We start from the raw sequence: 15,196 nt of genomic DNA, 5'->3' as shown, positions 1-15,196 counted from the left end.
AGAAACTGCAGGGACCGGCCTGCAGGGTCTGTGTGGATGTGGGGTCTGCTGCAGGGAGCTCTGTAGTGCCAGGTGCCAAGATGCCCTCCTCATCCACGGCCTCTGTAAGACTGAGGTGCATGAGGGCCGGGACCCTTGTTGCTCTTTATAGTGTTTCAAGGAGCCTCATATAGAGCCAGTATTTAACAAACCCATGCCAGAAGCCTGGCCAGCCTTCCAGGACCCCAACCCAAGGTGCTCATGGGACACACTGAAGATTCCCCACAGGGTACCCCAAGGACAGGCACGTGTCTGAGGTCAGCTAGTCTCCCAGCAGGCAACGGGCCAGGCGTTAGCTATCCCCCGCAGCAGGCACCCTCAGTACCCCTCCTGTCCTCCCAGACCATCAACCACCCTTAGAGAACATCCCTGAGCGTCACTGGCTATTCTGAACCCCAAACCATGAAAACTCCCCAGAAGCAACAGCTGTGGAGAAGACACACATGCACAACTGTCCTGCAGGGTGGCAGGTGTTCCAAGAGGATTCGCTTGTCAAAAGCAAAAAAGGCAAGAAAGCCAGACCAGGCCTGCTGAGTAGAGGACCTGGGCAGCAGGGCCCCAAACCCTGCTCACTCACACCGCGGGGGACCTCGGTGCTGTACACGGGTCTCCACAGCCAGGGAGTCTACACAGGCTGAGGGTCTACACAGCCCTCAGGCAGGGCCAGCAGGTACTGGCAGGGACAGGAGCTCCTCTCCTTCTAGGACTTCCTGGATGCCCGTTACAAAGAGGAGCCCAGACCCCCTTCACCTGGAGTGTTGGGTGTTATGAGTGTTCCTGGAAACAAGGCCGCTGCCCAGGGCCCCTGGAGAGCCACGTGGGCTGTTACTCCCGAGGGGCCTGGTCCCGAGCCTCATGGGGCAGTACCACATTCTGAAGCACAGGCAGACCTTGGCTGTGAGGCAGCCTTGACTGTGAGATAGCCCCGCTATTTTTGGAAACTAGTTTAAAGGGAAGGATTGTAAATTACCTCTCTATCACTTGAAGGGCATGTCCAGGTCTTTCAAAGGAGGTTGCGAAATAAAACCTTGACGGTTTCCTCCTGATTGGGAACTTGTGTCTCTTTTAAAAGCACATGAGCTGCAGCCACTTCTAATCAGGCTCTGTAGAGAGGAGGCGAGCTGGCCTTGAACTGCACATTAGTCAGGTGATTCTACGCAATTAAGTCACCCCATCGTGCTGGGACCTGGGAGCCCAGCACACCAACTCCTCATGGAATGCAGAAAGCTGCTGATCTTCACAGACCCCACTGAGAAATGCAGGCACGAAGGTGACATCAACCCTCTGCCCTTGCTCCTCCTCAGAAACACATTTGATGGCTGGTTTCAGACAAGAAGCCAGTGCCCATGAGGCTCCCGGGAACCCGGTTCTGCCCATCACCAAGAACCTGGAGGTCACCCTGAACTCAGAGAAACATTTCCCCTTTTGTTTTGGTTGTGTTTTGATTCTGAGGTTCGGTCACTGGGAACCAAATGACATAATACAAGGGTAGGCTCCAAGCCCTTACTAGTGCGGGCCCTGGTCCACACAGCAGATGCTGCTTGGATGAAGTCATCGCAGGGGAGTGACGGGAGAAAGATCACCCTCTCTCAATTGGTCCCTCGGGGCAAGCACCATAGGTGGAAGTGAAATGCTGACCTTTCAGTTTAAAGCCCCTGTGCCTCGCAGGTCACGTCCCAGGATGTTTGGCACACTGGAAGCCAAGGGAGGACTGGGGATGGAGATGAACCCTTAGCCACAAGCTCCTGTGGCCCTGACCTTCTCAGTTCCAAGTAACAGCAGGAGGTACTGCCAAAGGGTACAGGCTGTGCCCTGTAACAAGGACTTGCTTAGTCACAGAAAGTTTACATGCAAACACATCTCGCATGGTGCACCTGTTCCTTTGGTCTTCCTCGTAATGAAACAGACATTTAAGTGCTTATTCTGCTTGAAAATAAGCACAGAGTTTCCAAGTGAGGCTTAGACCCAGTCCTCAAAGAGCTTAAGGTGGGGACAAGGCAGGCCCAGGTGGGCTCAGTGTAGAGCAGACAGACTTGAGGGGCTGAAGAGAGCTGGAGATGAACTGTCCTAGGGTCTGGGACAGGCGGCTCAGACCATGGGCCCCTGTGTCTCTCAGTTAAGGGATGTGAGGCGTGTGGAGCCACAGTCACCCTAATGGGTGGGCTCTGAGTGTCCCGAGACAGCCAGCCAGTGCAACAAAGCTCAAGCATAGAAGTAGTCAAGCCCCAGTGCCCTGTGGCCTCCTGGGATTGCCTACCCTGCCACTGGGGGCCATGTGCAGAGGGTCACATCCAGGCAGGGCTCTGAGGGGAGGAGTCTGTGAGAGGGAGCCGTGGGTTTAGGAGGGCAGAGAGTGAAAAGGGTACACTCAGTCACCCCCTTATCTGAAGGGGATTGTTCTAAGACTCCCAGAGGACTCCCCAGGCTGCAAATGCCACCAAGTCCTAGGTAGACTATGCTCTTCCTCTCCATGCCTCCCTATGAATAAGTTTAACTTACAGACTAGGCACAGTAAGATATGAACAATGATAACTAATAATAAAATAAAACAAATAAAGCAGTACACTGTAGTAAAAGCTGTGTGAGTGTGCTCTCCTTCTCAGAATGTCTTATTGTACCATAATCACCCTTCTTTACCCTCCATGATGAGATGCAGTGAGATGAATGACATAGTTGTGTGACAATAGCATTAGACTACTATGAAGGTCACTTGAAGGCAAGCATTGCAATGCAATAGTAGTTGGCCCAATAACCAAGAGACAGCCACTAAGTGATAATGGGCAGGTAGTGTATAGTGCATGGATACGCTGGACAAAGGGGGTGAGGGGTTGGAACAGATTGCTTCAAGATTTCATCATGCAGTTTAAAACATATGAATTGTTTGTTTTTGCAGTTTTCCATTTAGCATTTTCAGACTACAGTTGACTATCGATAACAAACCACAGAAATGGAAACTGTGAAAGAGTGGGGACTACTGTAGTCAGAAGCACCCTGGGTGGCACAGGGGTGAAAGAGAGGGAATACATTTGGGAAAAAAGAAAAACAAAGGAGCAGAAGGAGATGAGAGAGGACAATAAGGACAAGAGACAAAAGAACCAAACCAGGAAACAAGACCCATAATAAGCTCACTTCCCAGGTAAGCCCTTACCTGCACCCAAGTTTACCCACTGCACCAAGGTTTTACGATGGCCATGTTATCTGATGACCACGAGGATCCTAAAAGGGCTCATTCACTCTTGTCACCAATGAGAACCCCACTCCACCACAGTATAGGTCTGGCCCACAGTCACCATGGGTGGTGGCTCAGCCATATCCTACCCACCTCCCTGTTATGTGGCTCCAGGACCCCCTGTTGAACTGAATCCCAAATACAGGTCTTTCTGTGTCTTCATATTTTCTAAAACTACTGAACCAAGACATCAAAATACTCTCCAAACAAAACCATCTTTGCAGCCAATTCTGGGACCTTCTATATAGAGACCCACCCACCGAGAGCCCAAGTCTTCCTTCCAGCAGAGGGGATAAAATAAAGTGGGCTGCAGAATGGTGAACTTCAAGGGGGGTGAAAAATACACCTGCCCCTGAGCATTTGCCCTTGGGAACTGCAAAATGGCAGAGGCTGTAGCCACAAACCTGCAGGGGAAGATGAAGAATTAGGCTGTGGGTCAAAGGGACCTGGAAGAGCCCCCAAATCAAAGGGCACCTTCTTCTGGGGAAGGGCAAACCCAAGTCCAGCAAAGTCAAAGGCTACCCAAGGCCACAGAGCTGGCCTTGCAGTCAACCCAGCAGCCTACCTTGTCCCTAGTCTAGACCTCGCCTTCCCAGTCCAGACACCGAAGCCCGCAGCCCTACTCTGCCACACAGCCTTGGACGCCATCACATCCTCACGGCATGTCACCATGACTGCTACCACGGTCCTGCCACCAGACAAGCAAGGACCAGGAAGGGGACCAGGAAGCCAGGCAGAGGAGCTGAAGGGGTCCAGAGGGGTGGGCAGAGCCAGAGGGTGTTCAGTCCAGAGGAATCAGCCAGAGGCTGATGAATGTCACCTTGACTCCACTTTCCTGGATCTCAAGAACAAGCAAGGCTGACCCACGGTGACAGCATCAGAGAACTGACAGTGTGTGGGGACTGCTCCCTGGGAAGGTGGGGAAGCTGATGATGACGTTCTCCACCTTGATCTGGGCTATGGGTACACAGTGATGTGGGAGGGAGTCCCCCAGCTGTGTATTTAAGACTTGCACATTGTATTGTAAGTTGTGCCTTGAAAAAAATCCATGGGAAAAAAAATCAAGAGTAGATCAACCCCAGCTGTGGCAGGAGGCTGTGTGTCTGTCTCACGTACTCTTTGCGGCTCAGTGGAATCCCACCGACTGGGTAGTTTCTGAAGAGAAGAAACATTTCTCACGGCTTTGGGGGGTGGAAGCCCTGGGTGAGGGGCTGGAATCTAGGGGACCTCCTTGCCCCTCTCATTGGGGGACAGGGCAAGCGATCCAGCCTGGGCCCTCTCCTCTTCTGGCAAATCCAGCAGTGCCATGGTGGGGTTCCCTTACCCACAAAGGCCCCAGCTCCAAATGTCCTCTCATGTGAACGTGGGATTCGTTTCCAACATGTGAACTTCTGGAAGGACACGGTCAGGCCACAGCTTTGCCCTCAGAAGCGTCCAGACACAGCCTCTGCGGCAGCTGAGTGAACTCGAGGGGGATTTGAGCCTCAGAAGGGTACCATGTGGCATGACTTAAGGACCCCGGGAACCTTGCAGTCCAAGGCTCCAGAGCAGCCTCCTGCTCACAGGATAGCCAGTGGCATCTGGGCCTCTGCCCAGGCAGGGTCTCTCCTTGGGTCTCCTGGGGATGGTGGGTGCCACTGCCCTCTATGTAGAGGGCTCCCTTCCTCCCCTTGTGTAGATAGGCTTATTTAAACATGGAATCACATGCTCCTCACCCTCCTCAAATCCTGCTGCAAAAACAGTTGGTCAAATGTCCTTGTCCAGAGAAGGACAGCTGTAAACCCCATTGTTCAGTTTGGTGACATAACCAAACACAGGTTCAAAGAATTCAGCCCCAAGGTCGCTCTGTTTGAGGAATTGACTGTGATCAAGGATTTATTCATCACAAAGCTGAAGCAGAAGGACTCACAAAGAACAAACACCGTCACGGCAATAAATCAAGGATTAGAGAAACCAGTTCAGACATGGAGATCCTCCCCAAGAGCTGAGGAGGACAGGACCCCTGATCTGAGCACCACCACACACCTGTCTACATGGCTCGGTCAGTCTTCACTCCCACCTGAGGAGGAGACTAAATTCCCCTCTGAGCAGATGGGAAGCTGGGGTCTCAGGCCCTGAGTGCCAAAGGACAGCTGAAGGACAGTCTGCCAGCATTCAAATGGGTTTTAGAATATAGCAGGAGACCCAGAGGGTTGCTCACACTTAGCACTTGGTCCCTGAGCAGCCCCCTTCCTGTCTGCATAAGTATCGCCAGGCACTGTGCATTAACGCACTTCCTCCTCACAGAAACCCTCTCAGGGAAACCACCTGTCCATTGCCATTTTAAATCTGAAGAAATCGAGACCCTGAGAGGTTCCAGAGGTCACGCAGCTGATGAGCAAAATGCTGATTTTGGCTTCTTAACCATCATTTGCCAGTGTCTTCCTGGAGAATGAGGGCCAGGGTGGTGACTGCTGTGTCTTCAGTGCCCAGCTGAGCACCTGGCACACAGTAGGTGCTCAAAAAGGACTGATGGAATAAATGGCTAGCTGGGCCCAGACTTGGAATAGTAGTCTTCTCCCGACCTCAGCTCATGGTAAAATAATAGTGCAGAATCACAATCCACCCAAGACTGGAGTGCAAGGGCTGTTCCCAGGAGCAGGAGAGAAGGCAGGTACGTCTAAGGGAGACTAGGAGGGCTGCAGTTGCCTGCATGGGTAAGGATCTGGAATCCTCTTATCTGGAGCCTGGGACTAATTGAGGCCAAAGTCGCCTCTTAGCACATCTCCCTGTATGGGGCACCAAAATCTCCGCCTGGGCAGGGCAAAGGTGTTAGTCAGCCAGGGTCCCTCGAGGACAAGGGGGCCAGAGAAAGCCAAGGCAGCGGGTTGTTCTCACTCCTCCTAGGCCACTGGCCTACACGCTGCAGGAGTGAAGGAGGGGTCCCTAGCCACCCCCAGAGCCGTGAGCATGTGTGTCCCCTTTTGGCAGCACCCCCCCACCAGAGCTGGGAAATCCCTGGCTTTGTGGCTGGGAGTCTCCCCAGAGGTGAGAATCCACAAGCTCCGCTGCTCCCAGGTCTGGGAAGAGCATCCTGCACGAGCTTCTCTCCCTCATCTGCAAGGGCCCTGAAGACACCCGAAAAGTAAATGCTGACTCAGCCAGTCTGGATCAGGTCTGAACCAGTGTTTCTACCAGGCTCTGGGCCCACCCAGCTACCAGTGGCACGTTGAGAAACCAGACTGTTGATGATGCTACTTTTGCGGCATGTTTTTTTTTCCTCCCCAAAACTTATTCTTCAACTAATCTTAAAGAAGTAAATAATTATAAATAGGTACGATGACTGATGTTCCATGAGGATATTTGTTAGGGTGCTCACTGCTAGTTGAAGACCTCCCATGTTCCAGGACCTGGGCTAAAGGTAGATGTCTACAGGGAGACAGCTCAACCAGCACTCCCAGCACAGGTGGTCTGCCCCTGGGAGAACTCCCAGAGGAAGTGTCACCAAGCCAGTGACAGCACAGGGTGAGTTGGGAGCCCCGTCCAGGACCTGCCTCACCTGCTCTTACCCGGACGGACCTCTCCAAAGGGCTTCCCCTCCATTGTCAGGGCCCACGTAGGAAATGATCATACCCGTGGGAGGTGAGTGGGGGGGATGGAGGTGAGTGAGCCGGGGGATGGAGGGGCTCCCCCCCCCAGAGACCCCATCCGGAGGCCCTGCCAAACCCGCTCCGCAGGTCTCCCCCAGAGGGATGCCCGCCACAAGGCCACCACAGGCCACGTGGAAGGCACTTTCTGAGTTTCAAGTCACTTTCACCTAGGTTTTCTCGTTTGAGTCCCCAGCCGGGGCAGGCGTCATTAACCCCGTTGCACTGGTGGGAAAAGTGAGCCCGAGATGACTCAGCAAGGCACAGGGGCCCACGCTGTCAGCACCCAGCGGGGACAGGCCTGCAGACAGCATCCAGGGCCGGCCCGCAGCATGGATTTCACAAAGAGGAAGATGCAGGATGTGGACGTGGGTACCTCCCTTCCTGGGGAAAAAAATGGCCACTTTCCGTTTTTCTTAAGTGCCCCAGATTCTTCCTACCCTAGCACTCAGGTGATATCCCAGGGACATCGACAAGCAGGGGTCCTGAAGGTGCCTGTCATCTTTGCTTCTCTGCCAAAGCAGCACAGCCCTGTGAAGGGAGTAGTAGAGCATCAGGAAGTCACAGGCACGTGGAAGAAAGGACTGCCTGCAAGTTGGACTGCTTCAGGACACTCCCAGGCTCCTTCGAAGCTGCAGCAGCTATAGGAAGAAAGCAGGAGGCACGAGGCCCTGGCCCAGACCCGGCCCCTCCATCAGCAGAGCTCTGGAAGGAGGCCACTTCAAACACCCACGCTGAACAATGCTGCAATATCTCTTTGTTTCCAGGGAGGTTTTCAGTGAATAACAGCTGTCAACAACTCAGGAAGGCCATGGCTGGGTCCAAGGCTTTCTTCTTCTGCAAGTGCTCTTTTATAAACTTAACACGGCTCTTTTCATCAAGGGCAAAATAAAGCATGTGCAACTATTCCAAAGGGGCCCAACGTTCCCGCCTACGTCTATACCTCTGTGCTGTGCTCACGTCTGGAGGTCAAGCAGAGGTCCTGCCTCAAGAAAACTGGGTTCTTAAGTATACTCTTGAAGGAGGGGTTTCTTAGAACCTCCCACCACCTCCTTTTATCTCAGTCAGGGCTTTAATGGAATAAGTGGCCGTCAGGGGCCAAGGAGAGGGAAGGACAGGAGCTAGTGTTTAATGGGGACCGAATTTCATTTTGGGAAGATGGAAAAGTTCCGGAGACGGATGGTGGTGACGTTTGCAGAACTACATGAGTGTGCTTAATGTCCCAGACCTATGTACGTAAAAATAGTTAAAAGGGTAAATTTTATGTTATGTATATTTTACCATAATAAAAACCACACGAGAAAAGAAGCTTCAAAACAACTTAAAAAAACTTGTCACCATGCTGAAAAGAATCTAAAAGGTTTTACAAGTTCATTATGCTGCTCTGTTTCGTATTCAAGAATAGACCGTTTGATTTTACCTAATTATTAACTCTGCATTCAAAGCACCTGGCTTGCTGCCCACATGTGGAATTGATGGACACCTGGGATGGCTACAGCTCAAGTGCCCCCAGGCTGGGCCTGCATCTGAATCACCACTCTCTGTCCCCTTGTGCTTCTCCCAGAAGTGCTCTGTAGTACTCTACAGAGTGCCCATCCTCTCATGTCCCACAAAGGGTTCAAGCACCCACTGCATGCCTCCACAATCGTGTCTCCTTAGTGTGCCCAGGTGACAGGCAGCAGGGGGAGACAGACTGCACAGGAGCCGCACACTCCTGTCCAGGGAATGAGGAGGGGCAGCCCTCCCAGACAGGCACAGATAAGAGGCCCTTGTCTGCACCCAGGGGAGGACAGGACCCAAGGGTCCTACTGCCCTTTCTCTTGCCTCCAATCCAGCAAACATTATCCAAGCCCAGCTGACAGATCCAGCCCAGACTCACTGCCCTCCCAAGTTCGGAGTCTCTCCCAAGTCCCATTCGGAGGAAGGAAGCAGAACCAGGCAAGGAAATACCATGGAAGAAGAAGTTTGCAACATATCTCCAAGTCCGAGGTCTCTGGCCTTACCATGCTGTAGAACTTGCAGGGCTGTGAACAGTCAGATCCATGGCGTCACCCCATCTCTTTGGTTCCAACTCAGCACATGGGGAGAGGGTCTGACAATTCCCTTGCTCACAAGTTCCCAGGTGATGCTGATGACGCTGGTCCAGGGCACAAGTACCTTGCTCTGAACAACAGAAATGTTTCTGCCGATGCCTCCCATGTGCAGAGACTTGGCAGCCTTTGCTGTTCACACCCCTCCTGCCAAGGGAATCAGCACCCGCTTTTACAGACCAGAAGCTGGGACTCAGGAGCTCAGTGACCTCTCTTGTGATGCACAGCTGATGCCTGGCAGAGCTGAAATGTTAACTGAGGTCAGGCTGAATGGAGTCCCTCGTCCACTTCCCTTCCCATCTTATCTGGAGACTGGGGCAGGCATCGAAGGGGCAGGAGAGGGTTCTTCACAGGGCTTCAGCACTGACACATGCAGACAAGCCAGCACCACATGAGCTGGTCGAAAACCCAGCCCTGTGGCCCCTGGATAGGCTAGCACCCCTTGCAGGGCAGACATGAGGCTATAGGCATCTGGTGTCTCAGCACTAGCAGAGGCCATGCACTGAGCTGGGCCACAGAGACTCAGGTGACAGGTGGACCTTACATGAGGCTTGTCCTCAAAGGGCAACAGGGCTCTCATTTGAATTACACGGCAGCTGGCCGTCCTCAAATCTGGAGTGCATGGGAAACTTGGCTATGCGGTAGACAAGGTCTATGCTCCGGAGATGGGGTTGGTTGTCTGTGGGCCTCTGCCAACTCAAAGGAGATGTAGGGAAAGAAACCACTGTCCAGGACAAGCCCTGTGAGCCAGACTGCTCCTCATACCAACCACCTGTGCTGGGAGGACAGTACAGAGAGGGGAGTGGCTTGTCCTAGGCTGCACAGCAACAAGAAACTGGGGAATGGGACTTGAACTTGGGTCTCCTGGAAAACAAAGATTGTAACTAAACTCTGACTGCCCTCCCAGAACCTCAAGTTCAGTGTGGACCGTAAAACCCTCTGGCCCAGCTTCCCATTGTGCAGATGTGACAGGCAGCCTAGTCAGAACTATCACAGACGAGGCTCCCATCTCCAGAGTACAGAAGTGCCTAACCCTAACCCACCTGGGCCGCCTTCTCCAGAGGACTCTGTCTGAGCAGCAAGAATGTTCTTGATGCCCTAATACCTTCCCTCCAAGGAGGAGATCAGTAAGAGCAGGGTCTCCCCTGCCCCATGTGGCTCTGAGCCACTGCCACCAGCCACACATAGGGGTCTTCCTCCCTCTCACCTACTTCCTTTGCTGGGCAGAAGAAGCTGCTCCCAGTCCAGGGAGAGAAGGCTTTTCAGGAGGCACGTACACCCAGATACCCTGAGCTGGAAGCCGCTCAACCTGACCTGTGATGGCAGAGAGCCTCCCAGAGCCATGGACACTGTCCACAGGAAGCAGCAGAGCAAACAAGCCCACCTGCCCGGCCCCAAGACCACTGCACACCTGTGCTGCAGGAGGATGGCCCTCCTCACCTACAAAAGCCGGAGGCCAGCCCTGCGCTGCAGCCCCGGGCCTCCAGGGCCCTCTGTGTTCTGTCTCAGCACTTCTTTCCACATGGGCCTGGAGAGCTGCCCCCAGAATTCCACATTTGCAACCCCCAGTACCAGAGAAGCCCTGCAGGGCAGACTGGGCTCAGCCTAGACTCAGACCAGTGTCTGCAGGAGTAATCTACCCAGGCAGAGGACAACGAAGGTTTTTTGCCTGGGGTAGTGAGAGAGACTTCTCTAAATCCTGTAGCCACCCACCACCCAGCACACAAGGCATTGTCATTTTTCCCCTCGGTGACCCCGGGCACCAGACACAGCTGGAGAAGACGCTGTCCTCTCTGTGCTGGGTGTTGCGTCTGGCTTCGTCTGATAGTTAGATGTTTTGTGTCTCCACGCAAATGCGATATAGACAGCTCATGGCTGGAAAAGCAGCACTCACAACCATTAGCGTGCACAGCCTCTGCTCCCAGCTCACTGCTGCCGCGCAGTTGGGGGGTCCGCCTTCCTGGGGCCTCAATCTGTCTGCACTGCTGCCACCGTCGCTAACGGGAGGGAAGCCAGAACGCCCGGGGAGACCAAGTCCCAGCATGCGGCGCTAAATGAAGGCAAGCAGTTGTCCAAAGTGAAATATTGAATTGAAATGAACCTGCTGTTTCTGGGAGAAGATGCTTTTGGCTTAGGCCACTTAAGAATAAAATCCAACCGACACATCTGTGAAATCGGAGGAAGGAGTACCCTGAAACGGTCGGCTCACAGCACCACTGAAAGCCATTCTGCGTGACTTCAGACACCTGATTTCAATGGGCTCAGACCTCAGTCTGTGGAGGTCAGGGAACCATGGGTGTTGTCACACCCGTGTGTTTTCACTGAGAGAGGACTGGAACCTTTCAAAAAGTAAGGCTTTCCCAGGGTGACCAGAGAGGCCCTGAGCCAGCTGGCTGTGGAAATCCTACTAGTGACCCTTCAGTTACATCCACCCCAATCAACGTGCACCAGTCCTGACCATTGACTCATGCGCTCGTTTTCAAAATGTTTGCTTGTACGCTCACTTGTCTGTCTCGGTCCATCAAACCCCCAGAGCCGGACACTCTGGTCTCATCTCCATGCCTTTTGCCCTATTTGCAGGAGGGGAGCCACTGGGGCAAAGCTGGCCAGCAAGGAGAGAATCAGGGATACGGTTGAAGTTGCCAGGCAGTAGACCATGATGGAGCTCAGGATCTGAGGGAAAGACACAGAAATAGGAAGAGAAGTCAGGGACACAGGAGTGAGGGCCAGATGAGGCTCAGACCCACCAAGGATCAAGTCCAGCTTTGAGACAGTACCTGGGCAGCAGCCTCTGAGAGGAGTGCACAGACACATAAGGCCCACCCCATAGCTCCTGCCACCACAGAGCACCCACTTCTCCCAGGTGACCACACAACCTTTGTTCAGGTCCAGTGCTGCAACCACTCCGAGACTGGCCATTGATTGAAATTAATAAATGTCAAAAAGGTAAATGAAAATTATTTAAATAAAACTGGATTTTAAATATAAATTTATGAAAAGTAAATGAGATTTTAATAAATATCCTTGTAAACAATACCTCCCGATTCTAGCATTAGAATAAATTGGCATCGCCCAACGTCTTGCCCTTGGACCTACTCGGCTACCAGTTCAGAAATCATAGAAACCATGGGAAGCCACTCCACACTCCTCACGGCCACCTGTGATTGCTGCGACGCCATGTGACTTCCCACATCTTCAGGAGAAGGACCCTACTAGAAGAGCAAGGTCCACACAACCTTTGCTTCAGCTCCAATGCTGCACCACCCCAAGACTGGCCAGGGCTGGAACGAGCCCCCGGGCAGCTGGGACTCTCAGAAATTTCCTTCTTCCATAGAGGATGGCTGATCCAGAAACCGAGCCCTGCAGAGCCAGGTAAGTCACACCAGAAGGCAAGAAGAGTCACCCCAGTACCCGGGATGAGTGGTCAGTACGCCCAGAAGACTCTGCCAAGGGACACCTGACCTGAGTCCCGAGGTTCAGACCACTTCACACGGCCCCTCTGTCGCCTGGGGTCCAGGGCTCTGGGCATTCTTAACCCTAAACATCCACCCCCATAACCATGGCCACTCAGGCCCCAGGAAACGCGTCTCCCATCCATCTCCACATTTTGTGCCTGGTCTTGGAATGAAAAAGAAAGCCTCACTGCCTCCAAGTGCCCCAGAGTTCTGCAGGTCATACTAGGACTGTTGATGTCCCCCGGGACGGTGGCCCAGGAGGGGAGGGGACTTGAGCAGCTAACCCAACACAGGGAGGAGGAAAGACAGGAGCCCTTGGCCTTCTCACTGGGTGGCAGGAAGGAGGAGCAAGTGACACTTGCATAACTCAACCATCCAGGAGAGCTGCTGCTCTAACTGCTCCTGGAGATGCGGGAAGTCACACGGCGTCGTGACAATCACAGGTGGCGTGGCCATGAGGAGTGTGGAGCAGACTTCCACGGTTCCCATGATTTCTGAACTGGTAGCCATGTAGGTCCAAGGGCAAGACATTGGGCGATGCCAATTTATGTCAGTGGCTGGGTGGGAACCGAATGCTAGAATTGGGAGGTATTATTTACAAGGATATTTAATAAGATCTCATTTACTTTTCATAAATTAACATTTAAAATCCAGTTTTATTTAAATAATTTTCATCTACCTTTTTGACATTTATTAATGCTAATTTGTACTTTTGCCTTTCCAGTTTTAATGTTTTATAAGAAAAAAATAACTCTCTTTGAAAATATATATGAGAAAATACATTTTTTATGTTTTTACATATACTTTCACATTTGTGATAAAAATATATTTAAATTGTGCATATTTCAAATACATTAACATTTTTTTAAAAAAATCCCTTAGCTCATTGTTATAAATAGAACAAAATTATGTGAAAATGTTCATTTTTAATGACAGGATTTGTGGTTGTGATGAAATGAAGGCAAAAAATTAATTTAGAGAACTATAGAGTAATTATAAATTATGTGTATCTTTATCTTGTTCATCATTCAAATAGAACAAAAGGACATTTAATAATTAATTCAGTCATCTTTGATATCTGCCCGCTTTGGGTCATGTAAAAAACTACAGCTTTACACATTTTTCAGTTTTGTCTTGAAATATATGAAAAAAATATGTGACTATAGATATTTTTTTAGCTTTATTTTGTTTGTTTATTTTTATGTGGTGCTGAGGATCAAACCCAGCACCTCACACATCCTAGGCAAGTTCTCTGTCACTGAACCCCAGCCCCAACCCCTAGATTTGTAAAATATGAGAACAGAGCATATTTTATTTAACTGCTTGTAGGCTTGATTCATGTTCCCGTGTGCAAACTTTAGAGGCAGGTGCTACAGGCAGGCTCTGTGGTGTAGAAAGAATCGATCCTCTCACCCTACAAACACAGAAGACCCTGCTGCACATTTTTCTTCAAATAACCAACTTTAGAAACTTCGAAGCACCTTCAGCTTTTATTCACAGGGTCTTGGGGCCTGGCAGGGACTTTCCTCACTGGCCTGCATGCCCCATGCAATGACACAAAAGCCATCCGTCAACATTTGTTAAAGTCCCTGGTCAACCCCACACTTCCTGCTGGGACTGCCTTCTCACACTTGGGAAGAGGACGCAAAGCCCCAGCAGAAGAGGCCTGGACAGTTTCACCAACAGCCATGACCCCCAGCAGACCTTACTAGCTTGGATGTCACCAGGGTCACATCTGCCAACTGCTGCAAACTGCCACCCCCACCCCCAGCAAAAGCATGTGTCTCTGGAAACAGGCCAGTCTTCCTAGGCCTCCTAGACACGCTGAGGCCACTGAGCCTTGCCGTGCAAGAGAAGGCCCGTGGACAGCGCCACAACAGCTGCGAGTCCTTTGTAGCAAGAAAGCCAAGAGGCGACACAGCTTCGTCACCAGGAAAGGAGAGAGTTCCAACCACCTTCTTGCCCGCATATAAAACATCCATTCCTCCCAAATGGCCAGATACAGTCTTGTCTTTGTCCCTAGGAGCCAATTCTGGACCCAGGCTGCCGCAGGCTCCTGCCCAGCCAGGGCCACAGTGCACTGACTACTCAGCACACTAAGTGCCTGCACCAGGCTGTGCGGGGGAGCTCTGCTGCCAGAAGACCCCTCCAATAACAGAGCCCCAGGAAGCATTGGGGAGAGGCCGTCCTGGTAGATTAGGGCGCAAGACTCACCAGGAAAGGGAGGCAGGCCTGCGTGGGAGCAGCCCCCAGGACCCAAGGGGCACGGGTCCTTAGGAGGAGGGGGCGAGCCGCTGTCCTCCCTCTCCACACTTTCCCCAGCGGGTGCCTTGCTCCTTTAGCTGAGACCCCTGCATCCCAAGAAACTGCCACTACCACATCGGCATATTCAGTCTCTCAACTCTAGAATAAGAGAGGTTTTTTCCAGGAATTTCAGGGTCAGGAAATAGGGAGTTTCCTATGGTGAGAAAAAAGAACAATATGTCCCTGGTGGAAGGAATAAAGTGGATGCTCCTGAAATCACTCAAAACCTTCTAGAATGGATTTGCCATGGATTTGCCAGTGTTGGTCATATCATTCCTCCAGGCAAATCTTGTGGGGATAATAATGCCCCAGAGCATTTTCAAATTTTGATTAGAGGTGAGCGGCGCAGTGTATGGACACCGGAGCAGACCATGGCACGCACCCCTGTGCAGAAATGACTCACCTAGGAGCCACTCGATAACCAGAAATAGTCATCACCCCCTACATACGTTC

The 15,196-nt window shown here is 51.9% G+C and overlaps 1 long non-coding RNA gene across 7 annotated transcripts in view; it reads right to left on the bottom strand.

The window, feature by feature from the left end:
* Positions 1–5,116: 5,116 nt before the first annotated feature.
* Positions 5,117–15,196, bottom strand: part of LOC124084758 (uncharacterized) — a 54,363-nt gene continuing 44,283 nt past the window's right edge. For 6 of the 7 annotated variants that reach the window (XR_006849215.2, XR_006849218.2, XR_009225650.1 and 3 more), the window contains one exon: positions 5,117–11,657. This is a non-coding gene — a long non-coding RNA (uncharacterized LOC124084758). The remainder of the gene's footprint in view (positions 11,658–15,196) is intronic. The other variant, XR_009225651.1, reaches the window with a different exon arrangement.

The sequence above is a fragment of the Marmota monax genome, unplaced genomic scaffold (assembly GCF_021218885.2).
Source record: "Marmota monax isolate L192 unplaced genomic scaffold, Marmota_monax_Labrador192_F-V1.1 WCK01_AAM20220418_F8-fsc00071, whole genome shotgun sequence".
Taxonomy (NCBI): domain Eukaryota; kingdom Metazoa; phylum Chordata; class Mammalia; order Rodentia; family Sciuridae; genus Marmota; species Marmota monax.
This window is presented reverse-complemented; position numbering and strand designations above follow the sequence as displayed.